General features: G+C 41.0%; 1 protein-coding gene across 1 annotated transcript in view; it reads right to left on the reverse strand.

Moving 5' to 3' along the window:
• LOC135202015 (uncharacterized) overlaps nt 1–14,043 on the reverse strand; it is a 159,866-nt gene extending 145,823 nt beyond the window's left edge. Inside the window, exon 1 of the mRNA XM_064231291.1 lies at nt 13,690–14,043. The gene's annotated coding sequence lies outside the window, so the exon portion shown is untranslated. The remainder of the gene's footprint in view (nt 1–13,689) is intronic.
• Nucleotides 14,044–20,850: the final 6,807 nt, after the last annotated feature.

The raw sequence follows: 20,850 nt of genomic DNA on the forward strand, positions 1-20,850 counted from the left end.
TGCCACAAAGTCGAACCACAGACTCCCTTGTTATGTGGCTCCCAACCTGGACCCTCTGGCCTACACTACGGACGCTATGGCTATAGATTGGAATGTATGGGAGAGAATTTACCTTTTTCCTCCAGTTAATCTGCTTCTGAAAGTCCTGAACAAGCTCAGGACGTTCAAGGGTCACATTGCACTGGTAGCCCCCAATTGGCCTCAACGGATTCCCAATCCCAAACTGACGCAGTTGGTTCAAACGCGGACCTCAGGAATTCAGAAAGCCCTAACTTTATGGACTTTATGAAGTTTGCAGCTCAAAAAGATGCGTAATGGATGGTGCAGCCGAACTCAGCGATGGCTGCCAGGTGCCTCTGTTGTCTCGCTGACCAGGCGTCGCCCACCTTGGTGAAGGCATGCACCAAGGGGCGGTGGTCTGTCCTGATAGTGAAGGGGGCGCCCTCGAGGAGGTAGCGGAAGTGGCGCACTGCTTGGTACACCACCTGGAGCTCGCGGTCGAATGTGCTGTATCTCGTCTCGGCGGGCAACAGTTTTTTACTGTAGAAGGCAAGCGGCTGGGACCCGCCCTGGACCACCTGCTCGAGGACAGGCCCGCAGGCGAGTTGCTGGCATCAGTGGTGAGGCGTAAGGGCGCAGTAGGGTCCTGGTGGGACAAGGTTGCGGCTCTGGCGAGGGCCATCTTCGTGTCGTGGAAGGCCTGCGCTTGTTCTGCTTCCCACGTCAGGTTTTTTGGTTTCCCCTTCAGGACCTGTGTTAGAGGGGACATGGTGCGGGTGATGTCAGGGATGAACCGGCGGTAGTAATTTACCATCCCGATGAATTCTTGCAGAGCCTTGACTGTAGTTGGGGTCGGAAACTTCTGCACCGCGTCCACCTTCGAGGCCATGGGCTGCACGCCTGCTGCGGAGATCTCGTGTCCGAGGAAGTCCACCCTCTCGGCACCGAAGGTGCACTTGTCGAATCGGACGACCAGCCCGTTTTCCTGCAGGCGTTTCAGAAACGCTCGGACATGGTGTAGGTGCTCCTCTGGGGACCTGGAAAAGATTAAAATATCGTCAACATAGCAGACGCAGAAGGGCAGGTCCCCCAGGATGCTGTCCATCAGGCGCTGGAAGGTGGCCCCTGCGTTTCTCAGGCCGAAAGTGGAGTATTGGAAGATGTAGGAGCCGAAGGGCGTGATGATGGCGGTCTTGGGAACATCCTCGGGATGCACCGGAACCTGAAAATAAGATTTTAAAAGGTCCATTTTTGTGAAGATTTTTGCTCCATGGAGGGCCCTAGTCAAATCCTGCATGTTTTGCAAGGGGTAGTGACCGGGGATCGTAGCGAGGTTGAGTCTCCTGTAGCTTCCGCAGGGCCTCCAGGTGTCATCAGGCTTCCATACCATGTGTAGGGGCGACGCCCAAGGGCTTGATGCTTTCCAGCAGATACCTATTCGTTCCATTTCCGAGAACGCCCTTTTTGCATCCTGAAGGTGGCCCGGAGGGAGTCATTGGAACTTTGCGTGCGTCGGGGGCCCCGTGGTGGTGATGTGGTGGAATATTCCGTGCTTGGGCGGTGTTCCCGCCACCTGACGAAGTTCCGGTTTGAAAACTTTGGGGAATTCCTGCAGGAGGGGGAACGGCATGTCCCCGTGTCGAGGAGGCGTTTGCTACCCACGTCAACCAGGAGGCCGTTATGCGCCAGGAAATCCGCCCCCAGTAGTGGAATCCTGACGTCTGTGATGGTGAAATGCCAGACGTAGTTGCGCCCCAAGATGGATATCTCGAGGGACTTCGTGCCGTAGGAATGGATGGGGGTCCCATTTGCAGCGACGAGGGCGGTTGGGTTGTCAGGCCCGCAGCTGCAGTCTTTTCCTGACGGCGGGAATATTGAGTGCATCGCCCCAGTGTCCACCAGCATCCTCCGGCCGGAGATCGCTTCACGGACATAAAACCCTACGGCGTGTGGTTCCGACGAGGCCGCTGCCACGGACAACTTTGGTTCTGTCTGCCGTCACTGTTTTTTGGCTCCTGGAAGGTGCAGGGGCTTTCACATCTCTTGGAGTGCCTTCTGAACACCGGTGGTAGTGGCCCCAGGAGTTTTCGCCCCGCTGCGTGTGGGAGGACTTCCTCTGGGTCATGGCGCCGATCTCTTGTGTTGGGTTGTCTTCTTCTTCTCCCTTCTCTGCAGCTAGGCACACGAAGGATCGGGGAGCGGCCAGCCTTGCTCGACAGCGTCAGCTTTTTAGCTTTCTCCAATAGTTCGACGTCGGGGAGGGTATATGCGTCCATTAGCTGTCCTCGGACATCTGGCTCGAGTTGCCGCAGGAATATTTCGCGGCTCAGGCAAATTTCCTTTTTCTTTCCATTGGGACCTACTTCGGGCAGGTGGAGGAGGCCCATCACTGTGTCCCAGGCATCCTGTGGGTCGGCGCCTTGCATCGGGTTTGTAACTAGGTCGAGGGCCAGGCGGCTTTCTCAGTGATGGGCGTGGAGTAGGCTGTCACGAGTCTTGTCTTTAATTCGTCGAGTGTGACAGGTTCGGTCTGTGCTCGACCGGTCAGCCAGGGGGTTATTCGGTCGAATACCTCTGCCGGGAGGATTGACATGACGAGGTCAGCCTGCAGTAACTTGTCCGTGTGTCCCGCAACCCGGAATTGCCCTTCAGCTCGGATGAACCAGGCAGTTGGGTTCGCTGTTGTGAAGGGGGGCAATTTGACAGCTTGAGTGGCAGCTGTGTGCGAGACTGTCGTTGAGGCAGAGGAGACCTGGGTCTCTCGCGCGGAACTGTCTGCGTCCATTGTCCATTTTCACAAAACGGTCGACAGGGGTCGTAAATGGCGGGCCAAACCGTTTGAGGAACACCTGAACACACCTTGGGAAGGTATGCCGTATTTAGTCCGTTAGAGGCGTTGGTTTTTTCCACGGTAGGAGCTTTCAGAGATCTAAACTGAGGCGCCGTGTGAGTCCGCTAAAGATCTCTGAAGGTGAGTAGCGGTAGTTAGTCCCTTAATGGTTGAGCCAAAACCGCTTGGGTCACCAGTTGTGAGGTGTCAACAAAGAGGCAGGTAGAAGCGTACTGATCTTTATTATGTTGCAGGGGGAAATGTGGTATCCGACCCACAAGAGAGTAAAAGTGGGTCGGCGAGAGCCGATTTATGTTTCTTGTGAGACATATAACTTAGAATATAAAAGTACATAAAATATGATCTTATAAGATATATACATTGGCGGAAAGCCCGCTGAACGCTCTCGAGGAGGGAAGTAAGGACAACGCGATTGTAGAATCATATACAGAGGAAATTGCGATAAGGCGTTGTCCTTACAATCGAATCGGCCCTGAAAAGAACTCCGAAGAGGAGATTCAAAGATTATATATAAATATATATACACTACCATCGTACCTTTAGTGACTTTCTCGGCCCTTTATTCTGCCCGACATCGGCAGTTGCAAAGGGCCGCCTTTATACACTACAATATTCTTTTAATTCACTTCATTGGGTATTGCAGCTGTCGGAGAAGACGATAGAATTTACCAGCTGGTGAAATGGCAAAATTAAACAAAATTTCAGCACTATTCCATTAAAATTGGGATAGTTTTGTTTATGTAACACAAAAAAGCGGAACAAAATTCACAAAAGCAAAACAAAAAGGGCGGGTGGCATTTTGCTAACTAAATAAAGGGGTACAGATGTTAAAAAAGCGGACTGTCCCGCCTAAAAGCCGAACTCTGGTCACATAATACAGTATGATTAGCAAACTGCATGGTAAACGGATACAGCTAACTGCCTTACCTACAGCAAGTCAGGAGCGCAATACGGCACCACTGACAGAATCTGCCGTACCCCCACCACACTATGTTATTTGTACGGCAGGATGTCTGAAATTGACGCATGCGCAATTCACTGCCGTACCAATATCTACTGCGATCGGGATACGGCTGCCGTACCAATATCCTGTGCCATTTATTTTTGTGGTGGGAGAGGTCATCATTATCATTATCATCCAGGTGCCATACTATCCCCAAGGACGTCGGCAATCATGGTTCGCCATTCCTCTCTATTTCCGGCTCTTTGCAGCAACGGAGCTGCAGACATTCTCCCTCCAGTCATTCTCACCAATCCATCCATATATTTATGTCTAGGTCTTCCTCTCGGTCTCCTTCCATTGATTTTACCAGAGAGAGATGCTGTAGTTCTTGTCTTCTCACTATGTGACCCGCAAACGGCATTTGTCTACCTCTCACTGAGGGCAAAAGCTCTCTTCTTTCAACGCCTATTCTCTCTAAATATTTCCACATTAGTTTTCCTTTCTGTCCATGATATATTTACCATCCTTCTCCAAAACCACATTTCTGTAGCCTGTAACCTCTCCTCGTCTGCCTTCCTCTAATGTCCAAGTTTCACAGCCATACAACAATAAAGACCAAACAAAACATTTCACAGACCTCCTCCTTAGATTCATAGATATTTTCGAGTTGGTGACTAATTTCTTGATCTTACCAAATGCATCTTTTGCCATGGATATTCTCTTCTTGATCTATTTTTCGCATTTTCCATCACTTGTGTGACAGTGCATCCCAAATAATTAAAACTGTCGGTTTGTTTAACTGTTTCAGCATTATTTCTTATATCTATTCTAGATTTTTTCCTTGGTGATAACGATAACTTCTGTTTACTTGATATTTATTGACAGACCTCTTTTTCTGGTTGATTGGTGTCAAGTACTGATTAAAGCTTGACGTTTATCATGGTAGTCCGCAACAAGTGCTGTATATTCAACATATCTGATATTATTAATGTGGGAGAGGTAATTAACATAAATGTTTAACATATAGAGCTTTGCTCTTCAATTACCAAGCAATACTTTTATAATAATGCAACAAGGATATTCATGCGCAAACCGTATCGCTAAACACTGCAGTCGGGGCTAACCATTTATCTAAAACAAAGCAGCAGTATTTTCTTACCTTGCACTGTGATGAACAGGCCGTAATTTCAATTATGTTAAAAAAAAAGTAATTCTTAACAATAGTTCCGCACGGACTGCAAAGAACGTAACCGCGGATACGACATCCGCTAGGGATTGGGGTGTCCAATGTATTTCGCCGTGTTTAGCTGGCCCTTGGTGGTTAATTACAGTCGTCCGAATAAATATTACTTAAAATTCTTGTTCAGGAGGTAAAACTGCATAGAAAACCGCAACTGCCATATATTCTACGCCGCCGCGGAATAGTACTATAGATCTACCAAAAAAAAGTTAATCTCCCTGCAACAGGGCATAAAAATATGGCGTGTGAGGCTCCTCTTCCTCACAATGATACTTGGGTAATTGTTACAATGTGTCATGGTGAAGCTTCCATCCATTCTTGAGTTTAAGGTCAAGTTCTTGGGCAACTGTCTGGCTGAATCTGTAATAGGCTTTTGTAATGCGTTTAATAGGTTTATTAAGAGTGAACTTTATGAGAATCGCCTTTTGATTAAAGAGCTCTTCGTGTAAGCCTGAAGCTTGGAAATCTTAACTGTCTTGAATCGAAACAAAGACTTCCGGTTTCTTAGAAGTCATGACAGTTTCACACTTGAAATTTGAAAGTTGTCACTAATATGAGTCAATGTCTTTGTACCAAAGCATAAATACTGTAGACTGGATTTTTTTTCTTTCGTTTTGTTCTGATTTAGTTACATTTTCATATTTCTTTACACGGCCATCAAGAGATAAGATACGCAAGAATGATTCTACTAGTAGGGACTGAATTTTGAGGATCGTATAACACTTACATACTGGATGCCCCAACGTCCTTCCCTCCCTCCAACCTCGCCCCTCCCTTCCCACCCTACCTCCTCCACCAACGGACACCAATTAAAGTTTCTCAGCATCCCCCTTGAACTGCTGGCAACAGCCTACGGCAAATAGAAAAATAACTAATTACTACATATAAGGCATTTATCAGGTTTGAACGAAATCCTCCACCGTTAAGAGTCATTTTTTGGCCAACTGTGATAAATTCCACCGCTTAACCTAACAAGTGCGTCTCATATCGCGTGTCAAAACGAAAGGCTACACGTAGAGTACCTTCGATATGAACATTCACACCAGCCAACCCGAGCTAAGCTTTTAACTGATGAAGGAAAAATGACGAATCAGAATAAAAATCGCCATTAATACTACAATGTCGCTTGAGAGCATGATGCTCCAGCCTCCAGTCATGTGGGTACTAATTAAGATGTACTCAAGTAATATTTTGCGAATACGATGGAATTTTGCCCTCTTTTCCTCCTCGAACTTTATGACCAAAACTACGAGTGAAAGACTATTATGTGGTAATTAACTGAATTCTTAAAGAGACAAATCTACTTTTCCTAGACGCGAGTGACAAAAGGTTATAAAACGTTCAGAAGAAAATATCTTCATATCCAGTCCGTCGTATAGAGCTACGCACTTGCTGTAGCTACAAACAAGGCTTCGAGTTAGATAAGATAATCAACGTGCATTTCTACCTTTTCGTAGTCTTAATTCAAACTCATGTGTTTCCTGCCATCCTAAGTAATTATGAAAGAAAGCTTTTGTTTAATACAAGCTATTTTTGTTTACAAACCAAAGAGGAGGCGTTCAATTAAGTAAAAAATAGTCTCACAATTTGGCATGGTAGCGAGAATAAGGCTCACCGTATAACACAAATCAATTCCAGTCACTGGCTGATCCAGGAGGGGGCCAACTGGGCACGTCACGGAGCCTCCTTGAAAAATTATGACAAAATGAATTATATTAAAGATTTAGATAACAATATAAATGAGAAATATAAAAATGGAAAAAATTGAAAATCTATGAGAAAAACAAATTTTACGAATAAAATAACCAATTATCTTAATGGAGTCTGTATAGAACAGGCAATTGCTGTCCATTTCATAATTTCTACTTAAATACTGCAAAATGCTAATGTTGGAGGAAATATATTACACTATACATACATATATATATATATATATATATATATATATATATATATATATATATATATATATATATATATATAATATATATATATATATATATATATACATATACATATATATATATATCTATATATATATATATATATATATATATATATATATATATATATTATATATATATATATATATATATATATATATATATAAGTATAAGCCACGAAGGAAAGATAAACAACGGAGTTCCGCAAGATCTTTCGATTCAATGTCCTTTACTTAGAAGACAAACTGACTTACATGAGAAATTGAGAGTACAGGAAAGGTCGTATAAGAGACAGATAAGGATTATAAGAAGATTAGTACCTAGAATCCAGCACACCTGGAGAATGAGTAATCTTTCTAAACAAGCATAAACATGGGTACAATTTAAGATTAAGTCCAACTGCTCAGACACAGGGACAAGACAATTAAAGGATTATGCAGAGCGGTAGACAACATCCAGTTCTTTTGTTAAACAAAAACTTATTCACAAAGCATATTATACATACAAATACAAAGCAACAACATAATATATAAAATTCCATGTATGGACTGCCCCTCCTTTTATCTCGGACAGTCAAGTAAGGGCTTAGAAGTAAGATTAAAACAGCATAAGTATTCTGTCAAAACTGAGCAAACATCTAATGCAATATTCATTCGTTTAAGTGAAAACAACCTCCAGATAAATTGTATTGGTAGTTCAGTAATTGCAAGATCAAAAGATGTGTTATCAAGAAATCTTTTAGAATTTGCCATAATACAACTTACTTCCCATTGTAATTTTAATATTTGTCGTGGCCTGTTTCATTTAGACCCTTGTATTTGTAACATGTTTAAGATGACCTCAAAGATATAATTACATACTTAAATACAAATTAGTTGCCTTAGAGATTTTTTTTCTTTGTATATGTATGTTTAATATGCTTTGTGAATAAGTTTTTGTTTACCAAAAGACCTGAATGTGGTCTGCCGCTCTGTATAATCCTTTAATTGTCTTGTCCCTGTGTCTGAGCAGTTAGACTTAATCTTTTTGTTCTTAAATTGTACCCATGTTTATGCTTGTTTGGAAAGGTTACTCGTTCTCCAGGTGTATTGGATTCTAGGTCCTAATCTTCTTATAATCCCTATCTGTCACTTATACGACCTTTCCTGTACTCTCAATTTCTCACGTAAGTCAGTTTGTCTGCTAAGTAAAGGACGTCAAGTCGAAAGATCTTGCATAAACTCCCTTATTTATCTTTCCTTCGTGGCTTATATTTTTATTTATGGATTTATCACGTTCCAAACTTTCGTGATTCAGTTACACACACACAACACACACACACACACACACATATATATATATAAATACCACACACACACACAAACTAATTTAAAATTATAAATTATATTATATATACATATATATAGATATATATAATATGATATATATTATAAAATGTTGGGTGGACCCCCTATCAAAATTTTGTGTTTTATCAAGAAAAAAACATTGATTGAATTGCTGGTTACAATATCTGTATGTCCAGGTTCTGTCATTATTTCATTCATCCACAATTATTCCGGCAGTGATGAATGCGTGAACATAACACGCTATTTTGTCTCATTTTCCATAAAAATAATTCTTTGAAGGAGCCGTTTACAGCAATAATTAAAGAAAAAATAGTTATTAAAATTATTTGTTTGTATTTTTATGTGCAACGCCAATGGTTAAGCTTTGTATTTCTCATATTATGTCTTCACTTATTCATGCTTCTACTTGTGAATTCTGTGCCCCAGTAGGGAGTTAGTGCCGTCAGTGCACCTCATGTAGTGCACCGTAGGCATTACCAAGGGGTCTTTGCAGCGTCCCTTCGGCACCTAGCTGCCACCTCTTTCATTCCTTTTACTGTACCTCCGTCCATGTTCTCTTTCTTCCATCGGACCTTCCATCCTCTCTAACAATTGTTTCATATAGAGCAACTGCGAGATATTCCTCCTGTTACACCTTTCAAACCTTTATCCTGTCAATTTCCGTTTCAGCGCTGAATGACCTCATAGGTCACAGTGCTTGGCCTTTGGCCTAAATTCTATATTCTTTTCTTTCTACGATCCCTTATTAGATGACCAAAGTCGCTGAGAAGCCACTTGGTCTTGTAATGCTTGTATAAATTATTTTCCCACTCATTTGTGCTTCTACTTGTGAAATTCTAATACCTTGTTGATGACTATAGTCGCTGCAACGCCAACTAATATGCATGAATCAATTATCCGATTGTTACGATCGCAATGCGGGGGCACCCATGGAAAGAAAAAAAATTACCTTTCTGAATCATTTGCTCAGTTGCACACAATTCAGGTTCTTGGCAGATTCCCTTCGGCCACTAGGCGCACTGCTTTCTGTCTTTTACTTTTATTATTACCTCTTTCACGTTTTCCAACCCGGCTGTCCAACTTCTTTAACTTTAGCCTGTTCCGTTTTTTATTACTTTTTTTTCGTTTGGGTACAAATCCATCCGGGAGTCTGGAAATGTGATCTACTGACCTCGTGAGACTAATAGTCTTATCTAAAACAACAAAAGTTGACGAAAGTAAGTACGAATTAATTTCTCTGGCTGTTATCAGTCACGGGCGACCTTGGTTGACAAGCTTGCATAATTGCTTGAGATACGGCGAGAAACGGACCAGGCAAACGGGTAGGTACGTCACAGGAGACCCGTCACTGTTTAGTTACTGCATCCTTTCCGGTCTACCCGAAGCCGAAGCCGAAGCCGAAGTCGAAGCCAGTTTGGTCAAATCGTCCAAGCACCCACTCGATGGCGGCCGTCTTCACTAATAACGAATAGCGATCACTCGGAAGCAGAATTTCAAGAATTGTATAACCTCTCATTGGGCTACTCGCTCAACTGCCTGTTCTAAATTCACTGTCAGAAAAAAAAAACCCTCGATTACGGATTATCAGGTGTGAATGTCACTTGACCGTCAGCTGACGGTGGCAAATGTTGAGTATACGTAAAATCTATAAAAAAAATAACGCGTGAGAGCAGGTTAATTTCTATCGTCTCTTCCTCGCAGATGTGTACACTTTTTCCTAGCGACTCAAACTGGATTGTATAAAAGAAATGAGTCCCTTCACCCGACCCATCCCCTATCGGAGGTGACGAGGGGGTGCCTATAGTAAGGGGTTTACGAAATCGCTTCTGTGTCAGACTTTGGCTGGTAAATCGAGTCCACAATTCTCGTCCGGCCTAGTGGCGCCAATTTTCAGATTAGGCTAATGCATCGCGTTTTTGTAATCGCGGCCTTTCAGGTATTTTAATTTGAGGAAACTTCAACCAAAAATCGAGCGTGCAAGAAACTCGTCCGCAAAAGTATATATAGTATATATATATATATATATATATAGATATATATATATAGATATATATATATATATATACACACACACACACACACACACGCAACTGAAAATGAAGAAAAGGTTTTATTTTTATATACTTTGGTGACTGATTGTCCCTATTTTTGGTTTACATTACTATTCACTTGTCACGACCTCAATAAACGTCAAGCGTGATACCCATATCAAATCCTCTGGCTATTAGACGAAACTTATGATAACCAATCATTAAATGGTGTAAAATACTTGCAGTTGGTCCTGCTGTCCAGGTTTTTTTAAAGAGGAAAACAGACTTGACTATGACAGCAGAAAAAAATAGGCTAATGCAAAGAACAAAAACGCATCGTTTTACATAATCGGGAAGACTGAATATTGTACTGAATACCATGAATTAAGCGCCTCAGTGGCGTAGTTGGTTTGGTGTTTGCTTCTCACCTCGGTGGTCGCGGGTTCGATTCTCGGCCATTCCATTGAGGAGTGAGAGATGTGTATTTCTGGTGATAGAAGTTCACTCTCGATGTGGTTCGGAAGTCACGTAAAGCCGTTGGTCCCGTTGCTGAATAACCACTGGTTCCATGCAACGTAAAAACACCATACAAACAAACAATACCATGAATTTATTATTACGCAGATTCACAAAAATGGACGTCTATGTGAAACGAAAACATATTTGAAAGAAATAAACGACTGCTTGCTACCTCCATATAAAGAAAAAAATGGATTCTAGCACAAAAAAAAAAACAGTTATATATCATTAAAACCGAAAAATGAACGACTGTATAACATACATGAACCATTCTTAGTGACAACAATTACTGAAACGAAAAATCTATAGCAATTTTTTAAAAATCGACTAATGAATGACGACAAAAACTAAAAACAGTAATGTGACAAAAACGTGAATTAAAGAACAATTAATTTTAGAAATTAGCAAAAAGGAAATTGTTAAATTCATCTATTTAACAACAACAAAAGTTCCATTACTTTTCCCTCGTCTCCAAAGTTCATTGCAGGCAAAATCATTTCAGTAGCTGGGAAATAATTCACTTAAAATGCTTAATAATTTAAGTAGGTTCTGCCAAGTGACTCATTGGAATTTTTCTGTCAAGTCTTTTAGAATTTAAATTTATATATATATATATATATATATATATATATATATATATATATATATATATATATATATATACACACACACACACACATAGACTTAGGTATTCACTCAATTACCTATTTAGCTTCATTAGACTGTCAACCTTTTCTGTTAGACGAACTATGTAATAGACAATTTATATTTTATATTATCCTGTAACAGTTGTAAACATCATTAACCATTTTTACTTGTTTATGCTTCGTGTATGTCTTGAAGTCAAATGTAAACATATGTTCAGTATATTTTTCAATAAAGTTCCTGGAAGAGGCCTGATGGAAGGCGAACTATATGATATATTATATATATATATATATATATATATATATATATATATATATATATATATATATATATAATAGTTGGTTAAGATTAAGATGGGTAAGAAAATAGGTTTAGCATCACATTTGTCACTCCGTAGTATACGACGCTCAAGAAATATTAAGAACCCTTCAGTACAAAGTTGCTTGCAAGAGACCTCGAAGATTGCATTGGCAGCAAGAATGCCGTCTTATTTTTTCCTGTTTAACTCATTGTTTGCTTGCTTGCTTGCTTGCTTGCTTGCTGCTGCTAAGGAACCGGAAGGCCGAGCAGCCATTCCTGGTTTGGTACGACAACTTTCTCACACTCAGCCGTCACGTGAGCCTCACGTGTGGGCCAATAAAGTTGCTCGTCGTCCTCCAACTCGGCATTAACCGAGACTTGAAGACGATTGTGTGACATCGCCGTAAGAATGTTACTTAACGCTGGGTCGTTGATCTAGACGGCCTTGAGAACGATACTACTCCAGAGCTGTAACAATACACGCAGCTTTTAACATTGACACGGCCTAATTTAGACCTAGTGTGCGTAGCTTTAGCTTATGTATCATATACGCAGGATCCATAAGAGACTCTGTATGGATCCTGCATATACGGAACATTACCACGCCATGAACAGTAATGTCCGGCAGAGCTAATGGTATTGTTGAGTAGGTCAGGAGTGAAATCGATCACAAGGACACAGATCAACATCAAACGTCAAGAACTTTTATATATATAGTACGTAATCATATGTCTCTCTGTTTTCTCTTTTGACGGGCATTCTGTTTTGTTGAAGCTTGCTTTGCAGACTAGTGGCTTTTTGTGCTTGTTCTCTCATTTGAATAAAGCGATTATGGCATCACGGGATCAATAAAACTGTAGCTGAGACACTATCCTAAAATTCCAGTATCTTAAACTCAATACGGAACACCTTTTTCAGACCTTTCCAGGCTCTTCCATAGGCCTTTCGTAAGCGCCACCCCCCCCCCCCCCCAACAAGAACAAGAAAGTAGTTTGTAGGCTTACTCACCGAGTAAGCGAAAAGATGACATTGTTGCTGGATCCTCACTGGGTGTCCTCTTCCCAAATTTACTTACGTATAGACTTCAGATACACCAGCAATACCTTTGTCAGGGCGGGCGACGAAGTTAACCTTTCATCACAAACTTTCGAAGAATGCAGCATGCTTTTTCTACGCTCAGCGGCTCAAGAGAGAAGTACCGACGGGGAAAATCCCACTTGGTGTCCTTGTCTCCCAGAATTGCCAACGCATAATAAGGACAGTGTAAACCAATGATACCAACCTAGGCCTAAGTCTCAATGGCCGAAGTGCGAGCCCCGAGCGTTAAAAGTTGAATTTCATCGACATAATACTATATTCGGAAAGCCTTTCTTATTCTTCATTTTCGTATTCCATAGACAATGAAGGTCTAACGGAGCGCCCTAGCCACCCCTAAAGAAGTTGAGCCTCATGATGAGAAATTATCCAGCCATGCCAAGGCGCGACACCCTTAGAAAGACGAATGTCGTCTACCAGTTGTTATGCCCTGTCCATTGATGACCCGGCACTTACACTGGGATGCTCGCAATGCGTCTTTCCTAAATTTCGTACCATATCGAAGAAGGTACCGACCGAACGCACTAGGAATAGAGAAATGCCGACCGGGAGGAAATAACCACGGGTGCCACCTGCTACGCATCCCTCGATGAGCCGAGTATTTTGAAAAATAAAAACTTTCCAAAAATCACGCATGAAGTTTTCCCTTTGCCTATACGAGAATCAAGACCTATACTACTCAATCTACATTTCTCGATTTCGATGATCGGGACCAACCACTTCCGTAAATGATAATCATAACGTAAAGTTCGAAACCAAGACCCTTTTACTTACTCTTTTGGCCTCTCGGTCTTCATTGTGAGGCATAAAAAATCATACCAGATTCCGAAAGCCTGTTTAATCCGATTTCAGGGGTAACGTGAATTGGGAGGGGAGCCGTTTCAGAGGGTGCCTTCCTTCCGTTCTGAGAATTCCAATCTGGAATGAGACTGCAATCACCCATCCTACGCCCCACAAACTCTTACGACAGCTATTTTGTTGTTCTAGATTTAACCGGCTTTACGCTAGCACTGGCTGCTGTTGCTCGTCTAGAGAGCAGCCCGTAAGATGAGTTCAGGATACACCGGTGGGTACCAACCCATGTCTCGCTCAACTGCACTGATCGAGAGACCACCGCTGCTGTATGCTGTAGCCAGAGTGCATATGACTGACACCAGAAATCTAGACCTACCCAGATCAAACAGCCCCAGTTGACTATGCAGGTGCTAAGTTTGGAAACTCGTGTGTAACACTGATGCACCCTAAATTGTAGTCTATATCGGCCATCTTCAACTGACTGCTTCATTTCCGCTAACTTGAATCATACGATACCGGATAAATCTAGAATCAATTTTACATTCAACGGGTGTAACGGTACCCTGGAAGAGTTGTTTAGCCGAGAGAAAAATACACGAATAGAAGGTTGATTCATTTATGACAGCGATTTAAACGTCACCGTAATAGGCATATACACCAATTACCGGCCGCCATACAATGGGGTGGCGGATGGTGATAGCCAAAATTAATTGACACTTTGTTCTAGAAGGGACGTTGGGATAATTTATTCCATAATAATAATTTTAATTGGAATAATTCTGTGATCTCTCTCTCTCTCTCTCTCTCTCATACACACACACACACACACACACACATATATATATATATTATATATATATATATATATATATATATATATATATATATATATATATATATTTATTTATAAGTCAAGTCTAAAGTAAAAGCTAAAGCCCTTCTGTTGTATTTCTTTGATTACTGCCTGGGAAATTCACACTTGGCTTACCAGTAAAACACGAGGAAAAAACTAACACACTTAAGAGTACGCAGAGAAAGAGGAATGACATTCTTTCAAAATTTAAAAGCGCTTAGCTTCCAATTGAGCTTTAGAACGGTGCATAATGAGGTTGGCAAACATCCTTACAAAGTAATTTCTATCCTTCAGATTGCCAAGAATCACGTTCGAAGGATTCTTATGCAAAACTTTTTTCTAATGCCATATGTTAACGTCAACACGAACCCCACCCGACCCCCACCTCTACATTTCCTTGACATTAACCTCCCACCATACGTCCCTCATCCTCCCCCCCCCCTCCCCCCTACAGATTTCATTATATATCCACAAGGAGGAAAACCATCCACAAAATCCTGTGGTGGGACTTGGGCTAATTCCTGGTACTGGATGGAATTTATAGAGAGAAATTTCACTTCTATTTTTCTTTAATAGCTTTTACCCTCTACATCTCGCTGGCTATTACCGTTGCAAAGCCGGCCGGATTCCGCTGCGTAACCGACCAGTCAAGTCGTCCTTCCGTGTCGTTCAATATTACAAGCGTTGCTAATTTCCTTTCCAACTTGTCCCTCCAGTTGGAGGTTTTTGTTTAGGAATAAATGTCGACGAAGACCTTTATGAAATTATGCTAAGTGTCTGTTCTGCTTCATTCTATTTAATTCTATTTTCTTTATAAAAGCACATCTCTGAGACTCAGGGACCTCAGTGTCTAATTTACCAGAAATTATAATTATTGCAAGCAGCCCCATAAATCTACTGTGATAAAAAAATGAATGAAAAACACGTCTTTTAAACATTATGGCTGGACAATTTTGAGAAAAGGAAGAAAATAGCAGTTTTTGAACTAACTCTCCATTATGGACAAGATGTGTGTATGGTGACTGCATAAAAAATATGTAAGCTTCTGAGAGGAACAGTTTTTGTAGTACATATAGAGAAAAAGGGATTGAAAGAGTGATGGATATGGAGATACAATAAATGACTGGGAGAAGCACAAGGATGGAACAGGGCACTCTGAGGATGTGTGGTATAAGTGGACTGTTTTGGTAGTTTTGAGTAAAAGCGCTACTTGGAATTGGTGCTGGAATAGATCTCAAAGATTCAGGAAGTACCAAAGCTTATAGAAATGGAAAGAAAGGTTGCACAAGTGTAGGTCTTGGAGTTAAGTATATCTTAGTTTAACCAGACCACTGAGCTGATGAACAGCTCTCCTAGGGCTGGCCCAAAGGATTAGATATTTTTACGTGGCTACGAACCATTTGGTGACCTAGCAACGGGACCTACAGCTTATTGTGGGATCCGGACCACACTACATCGAGAAGTGAATTTCTATCACCAGAAATAAATTCCTCTGATTTCGCGTTGGCTGAGCCGAGAATCGAACTCGGACCACCAGATTGGTAGCCGAGCGCGAAGTTCACTTGTCCAACGGGAAACCTCGGCCTTGGAGCGTTCTGCACGAGGGGTTCATCTGTGATTCAGAATTTAAAACTTAAAGGTGACCGCTACAGTTCTTACGGGCTGCTCGGTGAGCAAGAGCCCGTGCTGACACAAGGTCAGCTTAATCAAAACAACAGTTCCCCTTCTGATAAACACCCAGAAATAAGATCACGATGTTGGTCATTTCAAGGTCCGTGTATGAGTCAGGTGGATGTCAAAAGGTGACCACAAAATTATGAACTCACTCACCTTGAAAGAAGCGCTTGTGTTTGTTGAAGGGGAATCCTAGGAAAGGAAAAATATATATTTGATGACTAATAATAATCGTTATGAATATAATTTTTCTTATTCATTCATTATAGTTTCCTTTTACTTAATAGAACCTTCAGTTAGTAAAATATTTATCAGTAATATTTATTCAAGAACCACAATTTAATTCAAGTTTTTTTTCTGAGTTTCCTACATCATCCCGGTTACGGATAAACTTGGAAAAAGTTCTTGATGCTCAATTCAGCGATGGGATGCCTTTTCAATTGACTGTGAGAGATAATAATAATAATAATAATAATAATAATAATAATAATAATAATAATAATAATAATAATAATAATAATAAACACAATAGAAGATGTAAAACAGAGGCTTAAGGCCAAAGCACATAAGATCCAACGGTACATAAACAGGAATAAGGGATACCAACAGAACAAACTATTCGGAACTAACCAGAAAAGACTATACAGCCAACTAAAAGGGGAAGACCAACATCAAGAAATTCCTGAAGCCGAACCAAGTTAGAGACTCTGGGAAAACATATGGAGCAATCCGGTATCACACAACAAACATGCAACATGGCTCCAGGAAGTCAAGGAAGAAGAAACAGGGAGAATAAAACAAAGATTCACAGAGATCACGGCAGACACAGTCAGACACCAACTAAACAAAAATGCAAAGCAAACTGGAAAGCCCAGGTCCGATGAAGTCCATGGATACTGGCTTAAAAACTTCAAGGCCCTACACCCACGAATAGCAGAACAACTCCAGCATTGTATCTCAAATCACCATGCACCCAAATGGATGACCACAGGAAGGACATCCTTAGTACAAAAAGACAAGAGTAAGGGAAAAATATAGCCAGTAACTACAGGCCTATCACATGCCTACCAATAATGTGGAAGCTACTAACAGGTATCATCAGTGAAAGGCTATACAACTACCTAGAGGAGACAAACCCATCCCCCACCAACAGAAAGGCTGCAGAAGGAAGTGTAGGGGCACAAAAGACCAGCTCCTGATAGACAAAATGGTAATGAAGAACAGTAGGAGAAGGAAAACCAACCTAAGCATGGCATGGATAGACTATAAGAAACCCTTCGACATGATACCACACACATGGCTAATAGAATGCCTGAAAATATATGGGGCAGAGGAAAACACCATCAGCTTCCTAAAAATTACAATACGCAACTGGAATACAATACTTACAAGCTCTGGAATAAGACTAGCAGAGGTTAATATCAGGAGAGGAATCTTCCAGGGAGACTCACTGTCCCCACTACTCTTCGTAGTAGCCATGATTCCCATGACAAAAGTACTACAGAAGATGGATGCCGGGTACCAACTCAAGAAAAGAGGCAACAGAATTAACCATCTGCTGTTCATGGACGACATCAAGCTGTATGGTAAGAGCATCAAGGGAATTAAATCCCTAATCCAGACTGTAAGGATTGTATCTGGGGACATCAGGATGGAGTTTGGAATAGAAAAATGTGCCTTAGTCAACATACAAAAGGGCAAAGTAAGCAAGACAAATGAAGGGAATTAAAGCTACGCAGAATGGGTAGCAACATCTAAATACATAGATGAGAACTGGATACAAATACCTGGGAATAATGGAAGGCGGGGATATAAAACACCAAGAGATGAAGGACACGATCAGGAAAGAATACATGCAGAGACTCAAGGCGATACTCAAGTCAAAACTCAACGGCGGAAATATGATAAAAGCCATAAACACATGGGCAGTGCTAGTAATCAGATACAGCGCAGGAATAATGAATTGGACGAAGGCAGAACTCCGCAGCATAGATCAGAAAACCAGGAAACATATGACAATACACAAAGCACTACACCCAAGAGCAAATACGGACAGACTATACATAACACGAAAGGAAGGAGGGAGAGGACTACTAAGTATAGAGGACTGCGTCAACATCGAGAACAGAGTACTGGCGCAATATCTGAAAACCAGTGAAGACGAGTGGCTAAAGAGTGCATGGGAAGGACTAATAAAAGTAGACGAAGACCCACAAATATACAGAGACAGGAGAATGACAAACAGAACAGAGGACTGGCACAACAAACCAATGCACGGACAATACGTGAGACAGACTAAAGAACTAGCCAGCGATGACACGTGGCAATGGCTACAGAGGGGAGAGCTAAAGAAGGAAACTGAAGGAATGATAACAGCGGCACAAGATCAGGCCCTAAGAACCAGATATGTTCAAAGAACGATAGACGGAAATAACATCTCTCCCATATGTAGGGAGTGCAATACGAAAAATGAGACCATAAACCACATAGCAAGCGAATGTCCAGCACTTGCACGGAACCAGTACAAAAAGAGGCATGATTCAGTAGCAAAAGCCCTCCACTGGAGCCTGTGCAAGAAACATCAGCTACCTTGCAGTAATAAGTGGTACGAGCATCAACCTGAAGGAGTGATATAAAACGATCCGGCAAAGATCCCTATCAGAACAGATAGGGTGATACGTGCAAATAGACCAGACGTGACGTTGATTGACAAAATCAAGAAGAAAGTATCACTCATTGATGTCGCAATACCATGGGACACCAGAGTTGAAGAGAAAGAAAGGGAAAAAATGGATAAGTATCAAGATCTGAAAATAGAAATAAGAAGGATATGGGATATGCCAGTGGAAATTGTACCCATAATCATAGGAACACTAGGCACGATCCCAAGATCCCTGAAAAGGAATCTAGAAAAACTAGAGGCTGAAGTAGCTCCAGGACTCATGCAAAAGAGTGTGATCCTAGAAACGGCGCACATAGTATGAAAAGTGATGGACTCCTAAGGAGGCAGGATGCAACCGGGAACCCCACACTATAAATACCACCCAGTCGATTGGAGGACTGTGATAGAGCAAAAAAAAAAAAAAAAATAATAATAATAATATGGAATATCTTGTATTATTTTCCCAGTGTCCTTTCTACCCTTGTAACCAGGCATCAGGTCATTCTCTTAAGGAGCCAAAATGATACGTTCGAGATAACACAATAAAAAAAAAGGCTGAACAAAATTAAGGCAAAACTCTTAGAACAGTTAAGAACAAATTACCAAAACAAAGTTAAGAAAAAAAATATATAACAAAGTTAAGACAATTTCATTGTTAGGAAACAATTTTAGAACGAAGTTACGACAACAGTTTTTAGAACAATGTTAAGACAAAATTTTTTAAAAGAAAATTAAGAATAAATGTTTAGAACAAAGTTAAGAAACATTTTTAGAACAAAGTTAAGAAAAAATTTCATAACAACGTTAAGAAAATTTTGTTATAACAAAGTTAAAAGAAAAATGTCAAACCAAGTTAAAGCAATTTTTTTTTTACAAAAGTTCAGAAAAAAATTATAAAACGTTAAGAAAGATTTTTTAGAACTAAGAAAAATTGTTAGAAGAATTTTTTTTCATAAAGTTAAGAAAAAACTTAAAGAACAAAGAAAAATCTTTTAAAGTTATGATTAAATTTTTTGAACAAATCTACACAAGCCAGAGACCGGGTTAGTGTTGCATTTTTTTCTAGATTATAAATTTCAGTTTCTGCTAAGAGAATATGTTTCTCGGGTCCTTCTCTTGCGAGATAGATCCTAATAATCCCCGCAGGGCGGGCCAGTGCCGTCAACGCACCTCACGCGGTGCACTGTAAGCACTACTTAAAGTACATTGTAGCTCTCCTTCGGTCCCTAGCTGTAGCCCCTTTCATTCCTTTTTACTGTACCTCCCTTCATATTGTCATCTGTTTCATCGGACAACTGCGAGGTTTTCCTCCTGTTACACATTTCAAACCTTTCCACTCCCAAATTCCGTTTCAGCGCTGGATGACCTCATAGGTCCCAGCGCTTGGCCTTTGGCCTAAATTCTATAAGCCATTCCATTCCTAGTAATAATGGTATCAATCATTTCACGTGTTGTAAAGTCAACTAAAATAAATAATAAAAAAATTAATACGTGTCGAAGGACACCAAGTGTTTTACTATACTGCCCTCGAAATAAATATTCAACCAAACTTAATAGTTTCACTGAACATTCGGTCTGAGATGATAAATTATGTCTATCATATTAGGGGAATTTAACTTTGATCAATTCTCCAAAGGTCGACAACGCAAGTACCTGCAAAACTCACACGGAAACTAAAGGAATTCATACTGGTCCCATAATGCAACAGTTCATCACGCACAATACCCCTGGATCGTTTTGTCATTTTCTTTTCAATGCCCAGTGGAGTAAGTCAAGGAAAGCTCATTACAAACACTTAGTTATTCCTTTTTTACCGTTTTTTTTTCCTGTTTTAACCACTGTTAAACCCCTTAACTTAAGCAATGACACGTCTCTGATGTTCTTACCCAGTAGCGGGTTAGTACCGTCAGTGCAACTCACGGGGCGCACTGCAGGCATTATACTAAAGGGT

The sequence above is a fragment of the Macrobrachium nipponense genome, chromosome 30 (assembly GCF_015104395.2).
Source record: "Macrobrachium nipponense isolate FS-2020 chromosome 30, ASM1510439v2, whole genome shotgun sequence".
Taxonomy (NCBI): Eukaryota; Metazoa; Arthropoda; class Malacostraca; order Decapoda; family Palaemonidae; genus Macrobrachium; species Macrobrachium nipponense.